The sequence below is a fragment of the Mus caroli genome, unplaced genomic scaffold (genome assembly GCF_978045245.1).
Source record: "Mus caroli unplaced genomic scaffold, Mus_caroli_1 scaffold_18, whole genome shotgun sequence".
Lineage (NCBI taxonomy): Eukaryota > Metazoa > Chordata > Mammalia > Rodentia > Muridae > Mus > Mus caroli.
In genome coordinates this window covers 24,805,023-24,822,445 of record NW_028227273.1, presented here as the reverse complement: position 1 = coordinate 24,822,445, position 17,423 = coordinate 24,805,023, and the positions used below count along the sequence as shown (strand labels likewise).

The following is a 17,423-nucleotide window of genomic DNA, read 5'->3' as shown; positions in this document are numbered from 1 at the left end:
ACTCAAAGGTATAGAAGTCGTGTGTGTGTGTGTGTGTGTGTGTGTGTGTGTGTGTGTGTGTGTGTGTGCAAGCCATAGCACCCACAGACATGTGTTGCCCTCTAAAGAGTGGGAGTTAAGTAAAATATATCTATGTGATTTATTTCCTCCTAAAGAATGCTATGCTGAGTATGCTCGAGTAAATCTCATAAATCTAAGGAAGTAAAACAAATCCAGGTGATGCAGGATTGCGGCAGAGGTATGATGTTCATTACTAATATAGCTTTTGATTGGTTGTTGCCACAGGGCTGGCCAAGAGAACCGTACATCAGATGATGTGTGCATGGCGATGCAGAGAGTCAGCGGTTCACCTTGGATTAACATCTCCCTGTGTGTGTATGGCCATGAGATGTCAGAACCCCTTGAGCTTTCTTAGTCCCTTCCTGACACATACTCAAACCCTTGCTGAAGAAACCAAACCGTATTTGAAGTTTTATTTTTACTTGTTTCCTGCTGTTTGTATCGTTCATACATGCACACAAGCAAGCAAGCGCACATGCTCGCGCGTACACACACATGCACACACATTGCACATGTATGATCTCTTTATACCATTTTGGTTTCTGTTGCTACTGCATATTGTACATTCTTCCTTGCACATCTGATAATTTGGAGCTAGGAAACCCAAATGAGAGAATATATAGCCTTTGCCTTTCGGGTTCTGTGTTACCTCACTAGATCTATCCTTTTACCTGAAAATTTCATGACCTCTCCTTAGAATAAGTTGAAACTTTCCACTTTAGGAAGTCTCCGCTGTTTTACATTTAACTTGATTGTGTTTGTGCTACTTTTTTGTTTACAAAAATAAAAGTTGAAATTTATGGTAAGTGTATTTTCAGAAATACTATTTTATATCACTTTACTGCTGGTTTAAGTAATAATTTATTGGATTTAGTTTTAGTCTTGAAGATACAAAATGGAATTTAATGAGAAATAGCCTCAGCTTAAGGAAATACCAAACAACAGCAGAAAGACATTTGTTCCATTTGTGAGTCATGAACAATGGGGATTAGCTGCTATGGTTTTACACAAACACGCACATGCACATGTGTGTGCATGCATACATATGTACATACGGTGGGAGGAGGTAAAAATAAAAGTTTTGGAAAGGCACACTTTTGCCCTGCAAGATGACAGGAAGGCATTGCTCTGCTGAGTAAAAGCATACATTAAGAGGTCAGGAATCAGAGGCTGGAGACTAATGGAAACAAGTGCTGTGTTCCTTTGTCTGCTGCCTTGTTTCCAATTCCCCCCCCCCCCAGATTGCTGCGGTCACTCATGAAGAACAAAATAAAGCACAGAGAAGCTTGACCATGTGTGGAGTCTAAATGCTGGCACTGGGTTTGGATCTAGCATCCTTGACATGATGGCCATGTTATACTCCTCAGAGCCCCAGCATCTCTTCCTCACTTTGAGCTGATTGTGACCCTCCCTGACCCACCGTGCTCATTTTTAGGCTCCTCTGAATATCTTCCTAGACTGTATTTCTGAATTGCACCCCTGAGACAACAGATTAGCACCATTGCGCACTGCTGCACTTCCTGGTTGTTGTGGCTGCATTTCTTCCAGAAGGAAGCTACTTCAGGTCACATTTTACCTGTCTTTCTTTCCTTCTTTGGAGATGTGAGGAATTGAAGGCACTGTAAAGCATTATTTGATTCTGTGTGGTTTTCTAAAAGACAGAAGTAGAATCGAATTGGAAAAAAAAAAATCTTTGTCTCAGCTTTCTCTCAGTTTTCATATATGGGCATAGACCATTGGGCAACCCATTATATAGAATTTTCTATGCCTTCCTGCTTTGCATTGTCTTTAAGATAATATAAAATACTGTGGTTAAAAGCATCATTTTAGATTTGTGGATAGTATTCCCAAATGCAGGACAAGATTCTTTGTTGTAAGAGTGATATCTTAGGGAAATCTTGATTGACTAGATTTGCCCTGCAGACCAACTGCTAAGTGTCTCAGAATTAAAACCTTGGGTCAGTCCTCTGCTTATAACCTGGGTGACCATGAAACTTCACTGGGTGTGAATGCCTCCATAATTGGGGCAGTTTGGACCAATTGTTCTGATTCTAATCTGTCTCAGTCTAAGAGTATTAGTTTCCAGGTATTTATTGCTAACTGAGTCCAGAACCCAAGTACATCTTTACTCTATATAGGGTCCCTGTATTGGGCATGTGGAGCAAACAACCATATCTAAGGATCAAGATTCCCTATTTGCATGATGAGAAGGAAACTTCTCAGGAAGTGCTTGTCACAAATGAGATGTGTCCTCTTCCTTATTCTCAACCCCAGCCCTGCATCATGTGACACAAGATGGGAAAACTAGGCTGATGCTCAAAGTTGTTGTGTGCCCACCTAATATCTAGAGCAGACAGAAGCAAAAAAGAAGCCAGGCTGATACATAGGAAATAGCTTTAGCTTATGGATTTCATATTCTCTCTTTTTTAATTTTTATTAGATATCTTCTTCATTTACATTTCAAATGCTATCCCAAAAGTCCCCTATCCCCCCCCCCCCGCCGGGCTCCCCTACCCACTCACTCCCACTTCTTGGCCCTAACATTCCCCTGTACTGGGGGATATAAAGTTTGATAGACCAAGGGGCCTCTCTTCCCAATGATGGCCAAGTAGGCCATCTTCTGTTACATATGCAGCTAGAGACACGAGCTCTGGGGGTACTGATTAGTTCATATTGTTGTTCCACCTATAGGGTTGCAGACCCCTTCAGCTCTTGGATACTTTCCCTAGCTCCTCCACTGGGGGCCCTATATTCTCTAAAGCACACTTCTTTCATAAAATTTGAGAGAGGAAAGCCTCCCCTGGGTATAGTACACGGTGGACAGCATCCCAAAGCCAAAATAGTTGAAGCAACATACAAGGGTAAAAATTGAAATTTCTTTGAATCCCAAAAGAATTTGGTCTTCTCTGACAAAACCATCCAGGGCTTGAGCAGGTATGTATGCTCATTTTCTCACAAAGTTATCTAACTTTTTTTTTTGTCTAACAAATAAAAACTGTATTTGAAAAATTCTCTGTTTTCACTGACATCTGAGGATGTAAAGCTTTCATGGGTGTCCAGACTGATGCCTCTAGGGACAAAGTTAATGATTGCCCTGGGGATCGGTATGGGTTTTTCCATGGGAGTTCTGAGAGCAGGGTGTGTCACCTATGTGAGAATGCTTTTCAGTTTCAGTTTTCTCACTGACTCGATTCTTTGGCATATCATAAACCTATAGCTTACTCTCACTCTATATAGCACCTGGCACAATGTAAATGCTATGCAAATAGTTATAAGACTGTTGTTTAGGGAACTATGGCATAAAAATAAAAAAATAAATAAAAAACAAAAAACAAACAAAAAAAAAAAACAAACATGTGCAGCTGAGTATAGATACAACCATCCCAGCCCTAACCACACAGCACGTGTTCAGAACAAAATGCTTTGGATAGAAGCGTTTGATCTAAGGTCAGTTCAGTAGATAGATGTTCATCCTCTGAAGGGCCAGTGGAAACAGAATTGTTGAAGGTGGTTGGCCACAGACTCTGCAGCATGATACCTATGTGTATGTCTTGGGGGTTTTTCCTCTTTCTTGACTATCCTGAGAAATGAAGGCCCCTTTGATATTTGTTCAGGAGCAGAGCAAATGGGTGAGTGCACGCACGTCATCCACTCTTGCGCTGCATCTGTAGCCCGCACTTGTTCTTCCCCTGGAATTTCAAATACCAGCCAGCAGCATTAGGCCAGGGCACTTTGAATCAAAATATCAGTCCCTGAGTCTGTTCAAAGCATTCTGCTTCTAATATTCTGGAAAAATAAGAAAGAAAATGTGACTTTGTTTAAGGTGGGAAGAGGTGGCTGTGCTGAATGGCAAGCCCATGTGGTCTGTGGATTCTGCTCTGATGGTCGGTCAGCTCTGGGGTGATAAACCACACTGACATCTTGGGTAGTGTTCCCTTGTCTTGCCATCAGTAATTGTTTTATCTTCAATGACTGCATTTGAATTCTGCAAAAGCAGTTATTTTGGGAGTGTAGGGTAAAGCTAGACATGTTGTTTGTTTTGAATATTCTGCTTTTGCTCCTTAAGTATTTGCTTAAAGGGAAATCACAAATCTTTTAAACACCAATGGCTGCGAGAGAGGTGAGTCTTTTGTGTAAAATAGAGTCCAAACGTTAATGCTGTGAGCAGGCACAGCTGCCATCTTTCTTTCTTCTTCAGCTTTCTTCAGTGTAATTACACAAGGAAGCCATCATCAGCCTCAAATTTCTCAACTCACTGCATGAGTACTGATAGGTTTTATTTAATGATACTCTGTCCCCTGCCAGTCACTCTAGTGGCAGGCTCACTCATACAGAAGTCCAACTAAAGAGGCTTGGTTTGCACACTCACAATCTCAGAGGGGTGAAAGTAAGACAAACATAATGGAGAGGACTTTGAAGCTCCGCAGATACCTTCCTTCCCATGGGAGATTTCCAAGGCTCTCAAAGCAGTACACAGGATGCTTCCCCAGGAACAAAGTAGCTGCTCTAGTCCCTGGGAGGGAGTCTTTGCTTGACTGACATGCAGAGTCCTGTCTCGGTATATAATACTTTTGGTTCTAGTTGCCCCTAGGAGCCCACACAGAACTGTGCACCTGGAACAGAAAAGCTTTGGGACAGAGCCTGGAACATTACTGAGTGATGCCTCCAGCAGGCATCCAAAATTAACTGTGAAGGCTTAGAGGGACCTCAGAAATAATGGATGCTCTGGGCATAAAATTGTAGTAGGTCTCCTGTAAACCATGCAGCTCGTGATGGTCTTGAACTTGTTCTGTAGCTGAGGACCACCCTCATCTCCTAATCCTCCTGCCTGCACCACACCCAGCAAGTGCTGAGATTTTAGGCCTGCTTTGAGCTTGATGGCACCAGATAATTTTTTTTTATTTCATTCTGTCTAACAAATAAAGGCTGTATTTGAAATGCTCTGTTTTCACTGAAATCTGAGGATGCAAAGCTTTCATGGGTGTCCTGACTGATGTATCAAGTGAGAGCCTCAGTTCTTAGAGACTTGACAAGGTCTTGGCAAATTGGGGGATTTGCTATGGAGTCTGTATTAAATCTGTTGTATCTGGCATTGGTACTCAGAGATGGACTCCAGGGCAGAGATTGGGGCTTCTGTGGCTGAGCTCTACATTACTGCCCACTGTCTTTCCTCCAGGTGTCATGTTCCCCCCTGAAAGTCAAGTTCATAGACTAAGTGAACATGACAGATATCCTAGCTTGAAATGTTATATAAGCCATATCTGGAGAACCTTCTATAAGACAAAACCAAGTAATTTAAAATGCAAATATATGAAGACTTTAAAAGAGAAAGATATTGTCTCTGCTTCTCTGTGTGTCTTTGGCTACCCCTGCCCCTCTGTGGGTGTGTGTATGTGTATGTGTGTGTTTGTCGGGAGGGATCCATCTGTCTATCTGCCTGTCTGTGTTGTGTTTTCCTGGAAGCTGTATTTACAGTCCTTTTCACTTTTGTGTTTCTATGTAGTGCTACGTATTTTGGTTTAACTCTCACCCAAACCCTTTTAAATTTTACATTGATAAGTTCTTCACATGTTTTTTTTTTTAGACTCACATTGTTTCTGTTTATTCAAAAGTTTAACTGTTTAAATAATGAAATTAGTATAAACATTCTCATATAGAATCAAAATCATCCAGACATGAAATTAAAGGAATCAAATTTCAAAGTAAGCCTAAATATTAATTCATTATATAAAAAGTTAAGACAGGGAGATGTATAATTCTTAATACAACAGGACACTCCAAATATTTGCTTAAATTTTATATCCTTAATATAATTAAAAGAATATTCACATGGTTTTATAGTCTCTCTTGACTAGAAGTGGAGCGGAATCTGCTTGTCTCGTGTGTGAGTTTGTGTGTGTGTCTGTGTATGTGTATATGTGTGTGAGTTTATATGTGTTTGAGTGTGTATGTGTTTATGTGTGTGTATATGTGTATGTGTGTATTTGTACATGTGAGTGCATGTGTGTGTATGTGTTCATATATATTTATGTATGTGCATGTATGTGTATGTGTCTATGTGTATGTATGTATGTATGTGTGCATATGTGTGTATGTATGTGTGTATGTATGAGTGTCTGTGTGTCTGTCTGTGTGTGTGTGTTTACACACATATTATTGTACTCATATATTGCTCGTATTTGCTGACTCAGGATATATGGGTGCATCTTTCCCAACCACAGGGTTTAATTATTTTCTTCTTCATGGGAATCTGCTTGTAAGTAATTTATGCAGTAGAAATTCATTTTGAAGTCTTGTTTTATAGGCCACCTTTACTGTCAGAATCTGTTGGATGTAGGGGACATATTTTCACTACTTCCTACTGGGAAATCACCTAGAATTGATATCAAAACAGCCTTTTTCCTAATTTGAAGCCATTTTTCAGTAAAAATCCTGCTTAAGAACAAGGGTAACAGGCACGAGAAGGTAATGAGAACAAATGTCCCAAAGGCAGAAGAAAATAGTGTTTAGACATTAATGAAACATGATGCATAAACTGTGGGACAATCACTCACAACTGTCCCGCCCACCATGCTGGGATCAGGACTCCTTCTCATGTGCACAGAAGGAGTGACCTGGCAGCCCAGGTCTTTTGCTCTTTTAACCGCTCAGAGGAGGTGATAGCAGGGTGGTACCCAAAGCACAATTATGCTTGGCACAAATTATCAACACCAAGGTTGGTCTGCCTTCTCTCATGCAGCTGCTGTTGGTGAAGAGAAAGGACAATTTGGGAGTAAGGGAAAGAGCATTCCCACGCATCTGCAGACCCAGCTCTGCCCCCAGCCAAGATCAGCATCCATTAGGTTTACAGGTGCGAGTTGTTTAGTGCAGTGTTAGTTCTGTTCATTAATGAGGTGCAACAATGTCAAGTGGCCTGTCTGAATACGTGACTGGAGTACACAACATTAGGTACTGTTAGGTGTAATGTGGGTAACAGAATAGAACGGCAGAGGAAGAAGTGTTCCTCACTGCAGGCTGATATGGAGACGCTGAAACTGAGAAACAGATCTACTGTCCGTTATTATTGAAACCCTACTGGACTGACATGGTATAGGCTGTGCCTGCTGCTTTGCTGGGAAAGCCTTCTTTGTATAGACATTCATTTTCTTTTTCTTTGCTAGAACATTCAATCGAGTCAAGCCATTAATTTGATGGACTCTTTATTATCACTAAATATCTAGGTACACATTCGGTCTTTGCACACCCAAGACTTTTCCTTAATTCAACAAGACAGAATTTCACTAATGATCCACTCATTCAAAATCTCTATATTAAGTTCCTACTTTGTGCCAGACAGTGTCCTCTGCTATGTAAATAAGTGATGAAGGAAATATTCTAAAGCCTGTCTTCATCCATTCAATATTCTATAAAGAATATATAGTGAGGAATGACATATTATTACATGTACATCTGTATGCCATATACTTGTAAGTGAGAAAGAAAAAATTAAAGCAGGAGAGGGTGAATGGAATAGGTTAGGATTTCCATAGATGGGAAAGGGGTTGCACCTCTCACTGCGGAGGACGTCCCTACATAGCTGGTCTTAGATGCTCAACAATTTCTGGGTATGGACATGTCACAGGCTGAGATGGAACATGCAGAGTAAACGCTGTGTTTGGGCTGGAGGACTCATGAGTGTGAATGAAACCGAAGGGCTACCTCACATGTAGAGACAACATAGACTGTGATGAGTAATAAGGACAGCCATTTGAGATATTTATGAACAAAGTGACATAGTCTGGTTGACTTTCAAGGGATGGCTTCACTGTATTGAGGGTGACTACAAAGGAGAGAAAGTCAGAGGATGTTTATGAACTTGAAAATCATTTTTAAAACAATTAAATTAGAAATTTTGTAATATATATATGAGTTGCATTGAAAAAATATATTGCCTATTTTCTTTTGTTGATGACATTAACATAATAGATTAGAAACACAAAACTTAGTTATCATTATGACCTAATTACTGGATTTAATAATAAGGTATAAAATTCACACACACAAACACGTATATATAGAGAGAGATAAATCTTATTTCTGTACCATTATGTATGTGAAAGTATATAAAATATATTATACACTTTATATTTTTAAATAACATATTTTCACTATATTGACTACATATTCAAGAATATATACTCGGATGGATTTATTGCTCAACGTCATATTATTCATAATATGTGTATGTAGCATAAACCCTGAACGTATGTAATTCAAATAATTAATTAAACACAATATACTAAAACTCCTTAAGTTATTAATTGTCAAGGCCTACAATACAAATAAAGCATTAGGGTATGAAAATTGAAACATTACATTGCATAATCCTAACATAGTAAGTTGCTTTTAGAATGAAAATATTTAATGTATTTGAGTGACAAAAATACAATCATAAGATAATAAATTTGATTTAAATATTTTTGTTTAAATAAATGAGACATTTATCTGAATTCAATCCATATTAATCAAAATTAAGTAGAAATTCAGGTAGAAATGACAAGCCAGGAGCTGAATAGAGAGTACACAAGTCACCTGAAGCCCCCTTTGTATTTTCCCTCTCCTTCATTCATGTTAACAGTATCTAAATGTCTCAACTCTCCTCTTGAATTAGTCAACAAATTAAGCCATCTCTGTAAAGAAATGATGTAAGAGACAGTTATTTAAGGGAGAGAGCCATTTGCAAACCAGATGGCTAGGAAATACTTGAGAAGTCAAGAAAGTTTTCCTTTAGGATAGAGTAAGCCCTTGTTGAGTGAAATAAAATGCACACCAGACTCCAAGACATAAATACTGTAAAGAAATTGAAAATGTGGTCCCAGCTGCTGCCGTCTGTCCTCCATCTCACTGTGAAGGTGGTAATCTCCTTTGGGTTTGAGAGACATTGGTGTCTACTTAGCTCATTAGTGCAGAACTAAACCCAAGATAGACTTTGCAAGAGGCAGAGAGCTGTTTGTAGCATCATCAGATTTTAACATAAGCCAGTATTCTGGGAGACTCACAGGATTCTGGGACATTTTGGATAAGACATTTTATCTTATAGACCTTTTCTACTTTGAAATCTGATAGTATAATGAAATTGATTCGTCTCTCCTCCTCTCTGGTCTCTCATAGAGGGAGCAGCAAAGTAAAATGAGTTCACAAATGTCACTGAGTGTTTTAAAATAACTGCCATGTGGTTATCTAGAATGAGCCTCTTGCCTCACCCTTGTCTTTGCCACACTTGCTTTATTCTGTCATATACTGCAGGATTCTGTTTCCTGTTCCAAGTAATTTTCCTGAAGCTTAAAAATCCCCCAGAATCAAGGAGATATATGGCATAAAAGAGGTGTACACACAAGCACTCTACCCTTTCGATCTGAATTTGAACACAATGGTCTCTCCTGGCTACTCAGTCCCTGTGGAAGCTTGAACCTCTCTCTGATGGGAAAGCTGGTAGTGTGTTATCTGTTGAGCTTTCAGCACTTAGAAATTAGAACATATGTTATATTAAAGACAGATACAGTACCACTTCGTCCATGAGAATATTCCAAAGCTCTGAGTGTTTTAGAAAACATGCCCCACTTTTAAAACAAACAAAAGAAAATAAAGATTTTCAATGAAGAAAACCAAAAGACTATAAAATGGAAAACTGGTAATAGAGATTAACTACCAGTTATTATACACCAGGATGGAATGATTTTAAATAGTAGAAACATTTACTTTAAATTGAAAATGCATGCTCTGGAGTTATCCACATGAATATCAATGCATTCTGTTATCACATAAAATCATATACACAATTAGAGTTAATCTTGGTTCAAGAAATAATAAATAGAAAAATTTGTTTGACTTGCTCCAAATAACAGCTGCCATGATTTTCTCCAACAGAGGGTGAAAAATTATTTAGAATATGTTTTAGTATCTGTGCCAAGAATTTCACAAACCTGATTTTCTAGCTTGTTTATGTTGTTCTTACTAGCCAATATATGACATATGTCCTTGAGATACCTGAAGACATGGTTGGAAGGACAGGCAGACAGACAGACAGACAGGCAGATACACATGCAGAGACACAACCTTATAACAATTCTTTAGTTATAAGACAAAGTTCTACTGGGAGTGTTTCTTTCTAATCAAACAATGATGCTAAGTAGTTGTAAATTTTCAGGAGACGTACTTGAATCTTAGGGACCTGAAGCTCATAAGGTCCTATTATGATGATATACCGTGGAGGCATGCACAGAAGGCAGTGATGAACCAGAGCCCTGCCTTCAGGTCTTAGTATATACTGCAGCATATTGGTGTGATCGCAGTAATAAGAGCATCTTTGCATCCCATTGATATAAATGCTCCAAGTCTTGCTGAAATAACAACAAAGCCAAGTCTTACTTTAAAGGAAGCATAGCTCTTCCTGGCAATCTGATTCTGCTTAAGCAAGTTCTGACTTCCTGCTGTAAGGTCTGTGAATTGCACAGGGACTCTGGGCGATCCCTGTGCTGCTGTGTCCTGGCACTGGCTGCTCATTTTCTAATGTAGGGCTATTGCTTATGAGGAAAACTAGCATTGCTCATGCTAAGGCTGTAGAGATGTTGAAATATTGTTTTGTTGAATTAACAGCAGAGCAGTCGAGCTGCAGAAACAAGATTTCCTTTTTTTTTTTCTTGTAAAATCCCTTACTTCAGAAACGAAAGGTACTGAAGAATCATGTTATAACATAAGCTGCTGAAACAGGCCATATGCCTTTCTTGGGTTTTATGTCATTGTTTTAATACACTGTGAAGTATATAGTCACAGTTTGGCTACCCACAAAATGTTAGAACATCAAGGATAATTAGTATGGTAATATTGAGACTTTATAGATTTAGGAATTATAGTGTTATCTTCCAAGTATGTTTCTCCTCACCTATACATGTTTACACAACTTTTGATACTGAGGTAATATTTTGAGTTATTGCAGCTCTAGATATACATGGTACCATATAGCAACGATGGTGGGTTCTAGGTTGAACAATATAAAACTGCTAATATTAGATCACTCTAACCTGTAAAATAATTGTACATGGTTTAACCATACCGTACTCATACCAAGATATGAAGAAATTACTTGCTGAATTTTACAAACTATAGCAAAAGCATTACCAAGTTACCTGTTACCTTATGAGAACAGTTCTCTTAAAATAAAATTCTAGCTCCTTTTCCAGAACAAATGTCTGCTGGCCTTCCCCTTTTCTTCTTGCCTGGTATCTTAATGTTTCTGAAAATAATACTTGAAAGAGAATAAAGCAAAGATCAGTTTTTGCCTTTTCTCAAAGGAAACGTGAAAGAATATGAATGTCCTCTGCAGGAGAAAATCATTTTCTAGTTTTGAATTTATAACATCAAATCTAACCTGATCCCGTGAAATAGTGCGGTGTTTATAAATGTCCTTCATTCCAGATCTATATGGATATCTTTTTAGGAATTTCATGTGTGTAAGTGCAATAAGATACATTTCATCGTCAGTTCTTTCTATTCTCCCCTGAATCCTCTCTGATCAACGCTCCACCCCACACCCTATAAACCACATGTACCCCTTTTTCATAATAACACAAAGTCCAGTTTGTACTGACTGTACCCACGTGTGGAGCTATCTACTCGAGCCCGATCAACCTGTCAGGAGCCAAAGCAGGCGGAAAGAAAACTGACACCCCCTCCCCTAGAATCCATCACTAGTAATTAGCTCCTCAGATGGTGTGGGGAAAGTGAGCCTTCTAGAGTATGGCCTGGCTTTATCTCTCACAGGTCTTGTGTAGGCAGCCATGTTGCTTTGCCTTTATTAGTGCAGTGGTGCTGCTGTCCAGAAGATGCTGTTCATTCTGCTCTGGCATTTACAGTATTGCTGAGCCCTCTTCCTGATGTTCCCTGAGCCTGGGTGGGCTGTAACGTAGATGTCCCATTTGTGACTGAGCAGCCCTCTGACACTCACTCTCCTCCTGCTGACTACTTGTGAGTTTCTGTATTAACCACCATCAAATACACGAAGAGACTTCTCAGATGAGTTATGGGAGCTTCACTAAGCGGTGGGTATGGATGATGGGAGATGAACTTAGAGGGCAAGTTGGTGCTATGCCCATTTAACAAGATAAATCTTGATAGTGACTCAGGTGGATGATATTTGTATAACCCACCCTGAAGAATTATCTACGGTTTTCCTAAACAAAGAATTGGGGTGTGTTTTAGTGTTATTGAAGGATACTTTCTTCAAAATAAAACAGAACCGTAAAATACTGAAACCATTAAGGATAAAGAAAATGCTATAAGGTATACCTATCTGTCACCTTAATTTTTTTGTGAGATAGAAATCACAATGTATCCCTTCTTTACATAATAGCAAGTGGAAAACCTGATAAATAACTGCAAAGGAGAGTTTGGTTTAAGAAACTCTACAATATGCAGATACTCCAACAAATGTTATTATATATATAAAGGTTATTATATATATAAATTATATATGTATAATTTAGATAGATAGATAGATTTCATTTGTTAGTTACAGAGGAATTTTAAGAAGTATTTTAAAGAACTCACAAAAGAATATCTTTGGCTAGTCAATATTCCATCAAAACTATTGCCTGGATAGTATTCCAAAATATCCACGAACTTACCAATGTGTAGAAATGTAGTAGCAGCTCCCCAAAATGAGTATTTTTAAACATAAAATAAAAGGAAATTAAGTCCCATTTTTTATTGGTACCGTCACAAATCTTAAAACAAGTACTGCTGAATTTTGCATTTTTATTTGTTTTATATTGATGCTAAATGATTTCATTTTCTTCATTCTTCCACTTAACAAAGATAGATCTCTTTGCAGGCTCTGAATAATTTGTCATGCATTTGCATTTTGTATGAAACCGTTGTTTCTCAGAGCTGTCTGCCGAGCTGACGCTGTGTATGTTAATTTTAGCTATGGATTTACAGTCAGAATTCATCCTCCTCACCTACTGCAGAAGAAAAATTGCCTATGAAATCACTGATTGGTTCACGAGCTGGTACTCAAGTGTCCTGCCCCGAGTACATCAGCACCATCTGTGAACTTGCTAGAATGTGTTTGCTTGCAAACAAATACTTAATTTTGCAGTGCTTTACTCATTCTGGATACTACCTCCTTGTCTGATGTATAGTCAGGAAGATGATTCTCAGTTCTCAGCCATCTCTGAAGTACAACAGTTGTTTTATTTCCTAAACATGTAGTTCTCTCATTTTCATGTAAATGCTTGTCCAATTGTGCTGTTATTTCCTGTGCCGTTTGAGTTCTTTTCAGAAAATCCTTGCATAGACATATATCTTAAAGTGTTCGACAAATTTCTCTAGAAATTTTCCTCACCTAGATATTGTATAAAGGTCTTTGATAATTTTTAATTGACTCTTTTGAAGGACCATTCAAGAACTTGACCTTGTTCCATTTCTCTGCATACAAATATTTTTTAATTGAACCTTGCTTTATCTTTTTGAGAAGATATTTTTAAAATCTTTGTCAAATTAGATAATTTTTATCTTTGTAGATTTATATCTGAGTGTTCTGTTCCTTTGTTTGACATGTCTGTTTGGGGACTAGAACCATGTTATTTTTGTTACTGTTAATCTGGAGTACAATTTAGGAGTCTTTTGATCTTTCTGCTCAGGAATACTTCAGCTGTTCAGGACCTTTGTGCTTCCCTGTGAACTTTAGGATTGTTTCTAGTTCTCAAATGAGTAGTACTGGAATTTTAATGAGGGTTATGTTCAGTCTAGACGGTGTATTAGCTAATGTTCACAATAGTCACTCTGCCAATCTATAAATGTAGAATTATTCTGCTTTGTAAAATCTATTCAATGTCGTAAAACTTCACTAAAAAGATCTTTCACCTCTTTGGTCAGTCCTTACAAAGTTTTTGTTTTGTTTTTATTTTGTTTTTATTTTTAAATTATTGTGAGTGGTGTTTTTTTTCTAATTACTTTCCAGCGATTGCTGTTGAGAATGTTAAATGCTATGGCTACCATGGAAGTCAGTACAGAAGCTTCTCAGAAAAGAAAATTTGAATGACCATATGGCTCAGATGTACTACTCCTAGGTATGTATTTCAAGGAGCCTCAGTCAGTATATCATAGAGATGCTTAATAAAATGGAGACAGCCCAGATACCCATCAATAGATAAATAATGAGCAAAAGTTATATAGTTATACAAACAATGGGATTTAACTTAACCATGAGTAAAACCGAAACCACAGCATTTCCAAGACAATGACTGACACTGAAAATCACTTATTTAAAGTGTAGTAAAACAGACTCAAATATAATTGCCACTTTTTTTCAAATGCAGAACTTAGATATTACTCTATACATATTTGTGTTTATAGAGGGAACTGGACAAGAGACCATGGTGGGGGAATTTTAAGGGCATAGATAGTGAGGAAAAGGCTCCTCCAAAAAAGAGTATCTTGGAATAAGGGTGACACGGAGTCAGGAAGAGGTCTTTGAGGAGAATGGGACAAGAAAGAAAGAGAAGGGGTTGAGGATGGGGATCGGAACCAGGAAGGTAGCAACAGACAGACAGTCAAACCAACAAACTGGGTTTGAAAGTGCAGCACTATAGTCCTTTGCATGGTAACAAGAAATTATTAATAGGCATAAAAACGTAAATATAGGATCTCACCACAGACCTTACTGATTCAAAAACTCTGGGACTAAACATGACCCACTGTGTTCAGGATCCTTAAGTTCTCAGAGTTCTCTGAAAGGGCCTGCTAAGTTTCAAAACTTCTGAATTTCAGAAATGAATAACCAGTCTTGGATTGGAACCAGTTGGTTTGGTGAGAAAGTCGTAACCCAAATATGGGTAGCGTGGCATTGGCGATTAGTAAACCCAAGATGAGTTGCCTGAGCAAAACAAAGATGAGAGCTGAGGAAGGCATGTGCCATCCTCCCCTTTAGGACAAGTATCCATCTAGCGTGGCCCACAGAGGGCCAGTGACCTGTGGGCCTCATGTCACTCGGGTAAAAGGGCATTTACCCCTTGTGTTTCCCTTATTATCTGTCATCAGTGAGCCAAGTGAAACTGTGTAAATTCATATGATTTCATGAAAAAAAAAAAAAACATGGAGCTTATGAGCAGGGCAGCAATTGCCCTTTGAAGGAAAATGCAGAACTTCTGAAAATTTCTAATAAACCACCTTTCAGATCCTAATGTTCTTAGCAATTCAGTTCACATTAGGGGGGAAAAACACTATTTCATTGACTTGTAACTGGAAATCCCTTGTAGGCCTAATTATGTAACTCATTTAATATAATATGTGCTATATTGTATGTGTTATATTTTCTCGTTAATCACACATACATAGAGAATCAATTGGCATAGTTTCTTTATGTCTCTATTCATTCTGTCTGGTTTTATAAGTATTGCTGTGCCAGAAAAATCTTAATTTTAAGAGATTTGTTAGTAGTGGAATATTGATATTAGGAACATATTTCTGAAGAACTTGCACTTGGGATTCTATATTCTTTTCAATTCTTAGTTCCTTGAGCAAATATGTTTATTTACTTATGTGTTATCTGGTGGTAAATTTGATACAGCCAAGGCTCATTTACACTAAAAAGAATGGCAACAAAATTTTTTTCTCAAGTCCAGATGGAATAAACTACATTGTAACATCCTTAAGGAAAACAATACATGAGAAAACTACACATATTTCTCACTGAAAAATCATAAAAACACTGTATGATCAAAATAAACAACAGATTTTCCAAGATGACCTTGCCTGTTGAAAACAAGCCAGGGGATAACTAGTTTAATTTTCAGGAAAGGTGTCTTAGCTGAGAATCTTCAACATGAGTGAAGCGGAAGAAGAGGAAACGTGTCTTTAGAGGGCAAATTTGACATGCTTGAAGGACTAAGAAGATGAAAGAAGGGTTTGGATAAATAATGTATGCAACACATATAAACGATATGAGAGGAAATAGTGCAAGGATCTGTGGAGCATCACATGACCGAAAATTATGTTCCCAAAGTCAAACCAACTCCATTGACCCACACTTGAGGGACCGAACGATCTTACTCTTTAACCTTCTAAAATAAGAAATATTTGGGACTCTGTGACTGACAATATCCAAGGACATGCTCATTTGTAAGGAGGGCTGTGAAGTTTGGTTTCACATAGAAGACACTCTGCTTCGTATCTGATGATTTGAGGAAACGGGTGTTGAGATGCTATACTTCTGGTTAGGGCTATTAGGGCCTTTCACTCATTCACACCACATCAATATGGGGTAAGGTTAGTTTTTAAAGTTAAGTTTTAGCAAATATTTAAATGGAAATAGGATTACATAATTTCCCCTTCCCTTTTTTCCCTCCAAGCCTCCTATGTATCCCCTTCTGATTACATCTTGAAATCATGACTTCTTCTTCTTCAGTTGTTGCTGGTGTGTGTGTGTGTGTGTGTGTGTGTGTGTGTGTGTGTGTGGTGTCCCTAGCATATATCATATATTCATATATATGACTAAATATATAGATTTGATATAAATAAAATCTGTTCAGTTTGTTTAATGTTTTGTAGGTATATGATTTTATGGGTGTTGTGATATTGGCTAGCCATAGAGGAGGCTCATCACTGGAGACCATCATTATTTCAACTCTCATAAGTCCTTTGGTCCTTGGTTGCCTGTAGTCCTTTGTCTATGGGTAGACCCTGTGAGAGCACCTGATTCCATGTCAGCATGTCTATTGGTGGTGAGTCCTTCAGGCAATCAGGTTGGCTGGGTACAATAATAAAGCAGCTACACAGTTGGGTCACTGAACCCACAAGGAGACCAGAAGAGATGGATTTTTATGATATTTTTCAGGGATGTTCTGATCAAGCTCATATGACAAGCTGCATGTCTCAGCAGGAGAAATAGTTTATAGTACTTTGGGGTCTAACATTTCTTTTTCTTTCTTTCTTTCTTTCTTTATTTATTTATTTTAATAAAGGACAACATTTAATTGGGCTGGCTTTCAGGTTCAGAGGTTCAGTCCATTATCATCAAGGTGGGAGAAGGCCAGCATCTAGGCAGGCATGATGCAGGCAGAGCTGAGAGTTCTACATCTTCATCTGAAGGTTGCTAGTGGAAGATGACGACCAGGCAGCTAGGAATAGAGTCCTTTTTTTTTTTTTCAATTTTCAATTTTTTTATTAGATATTTTCTTCCTTTACACTAACATTTCTAAATGAAGGAATTTTGTTTTCTTTTTCTTTAAAACAAAATCTCAATTGTTTGGTTTTACCAATGAAGACTCCGGGAGCCAGATGCTGGGGTGGAAGCCTGTTAGCTCAGAGAAGCAGAGAAATCACCC

At 38.2% G+C, this 17,423-nt stretch overlaps 1 protein-coding gene across 6 annotated transcripts in view; it reads left to right on the top strand.

The window, feature by feature from the left end:
- Dlgap1 (DLG associated protein 1) overlaps positions 1-17,423 on the top strand; it is an 874,571-nt gene that overhangs the window by 211,495 nt on the left and 645,653 nt on the right. The window contains exon 1 of one of the 6 annotated variants that reach the window (XM_085833085.1): positions 14,068-14,168. The exons of the other annotated variants lie outside the window; for them this stretch is intronic. The gene's annotated coding sequence lies outside the window, so the exon portion shown is untranslated. Of the gene's footprint in view, positions 1-14,067; positions 14,169-17,423 lie in introns of those variants that run through there. 6 annotated transcript variants of the gene reach the window in all.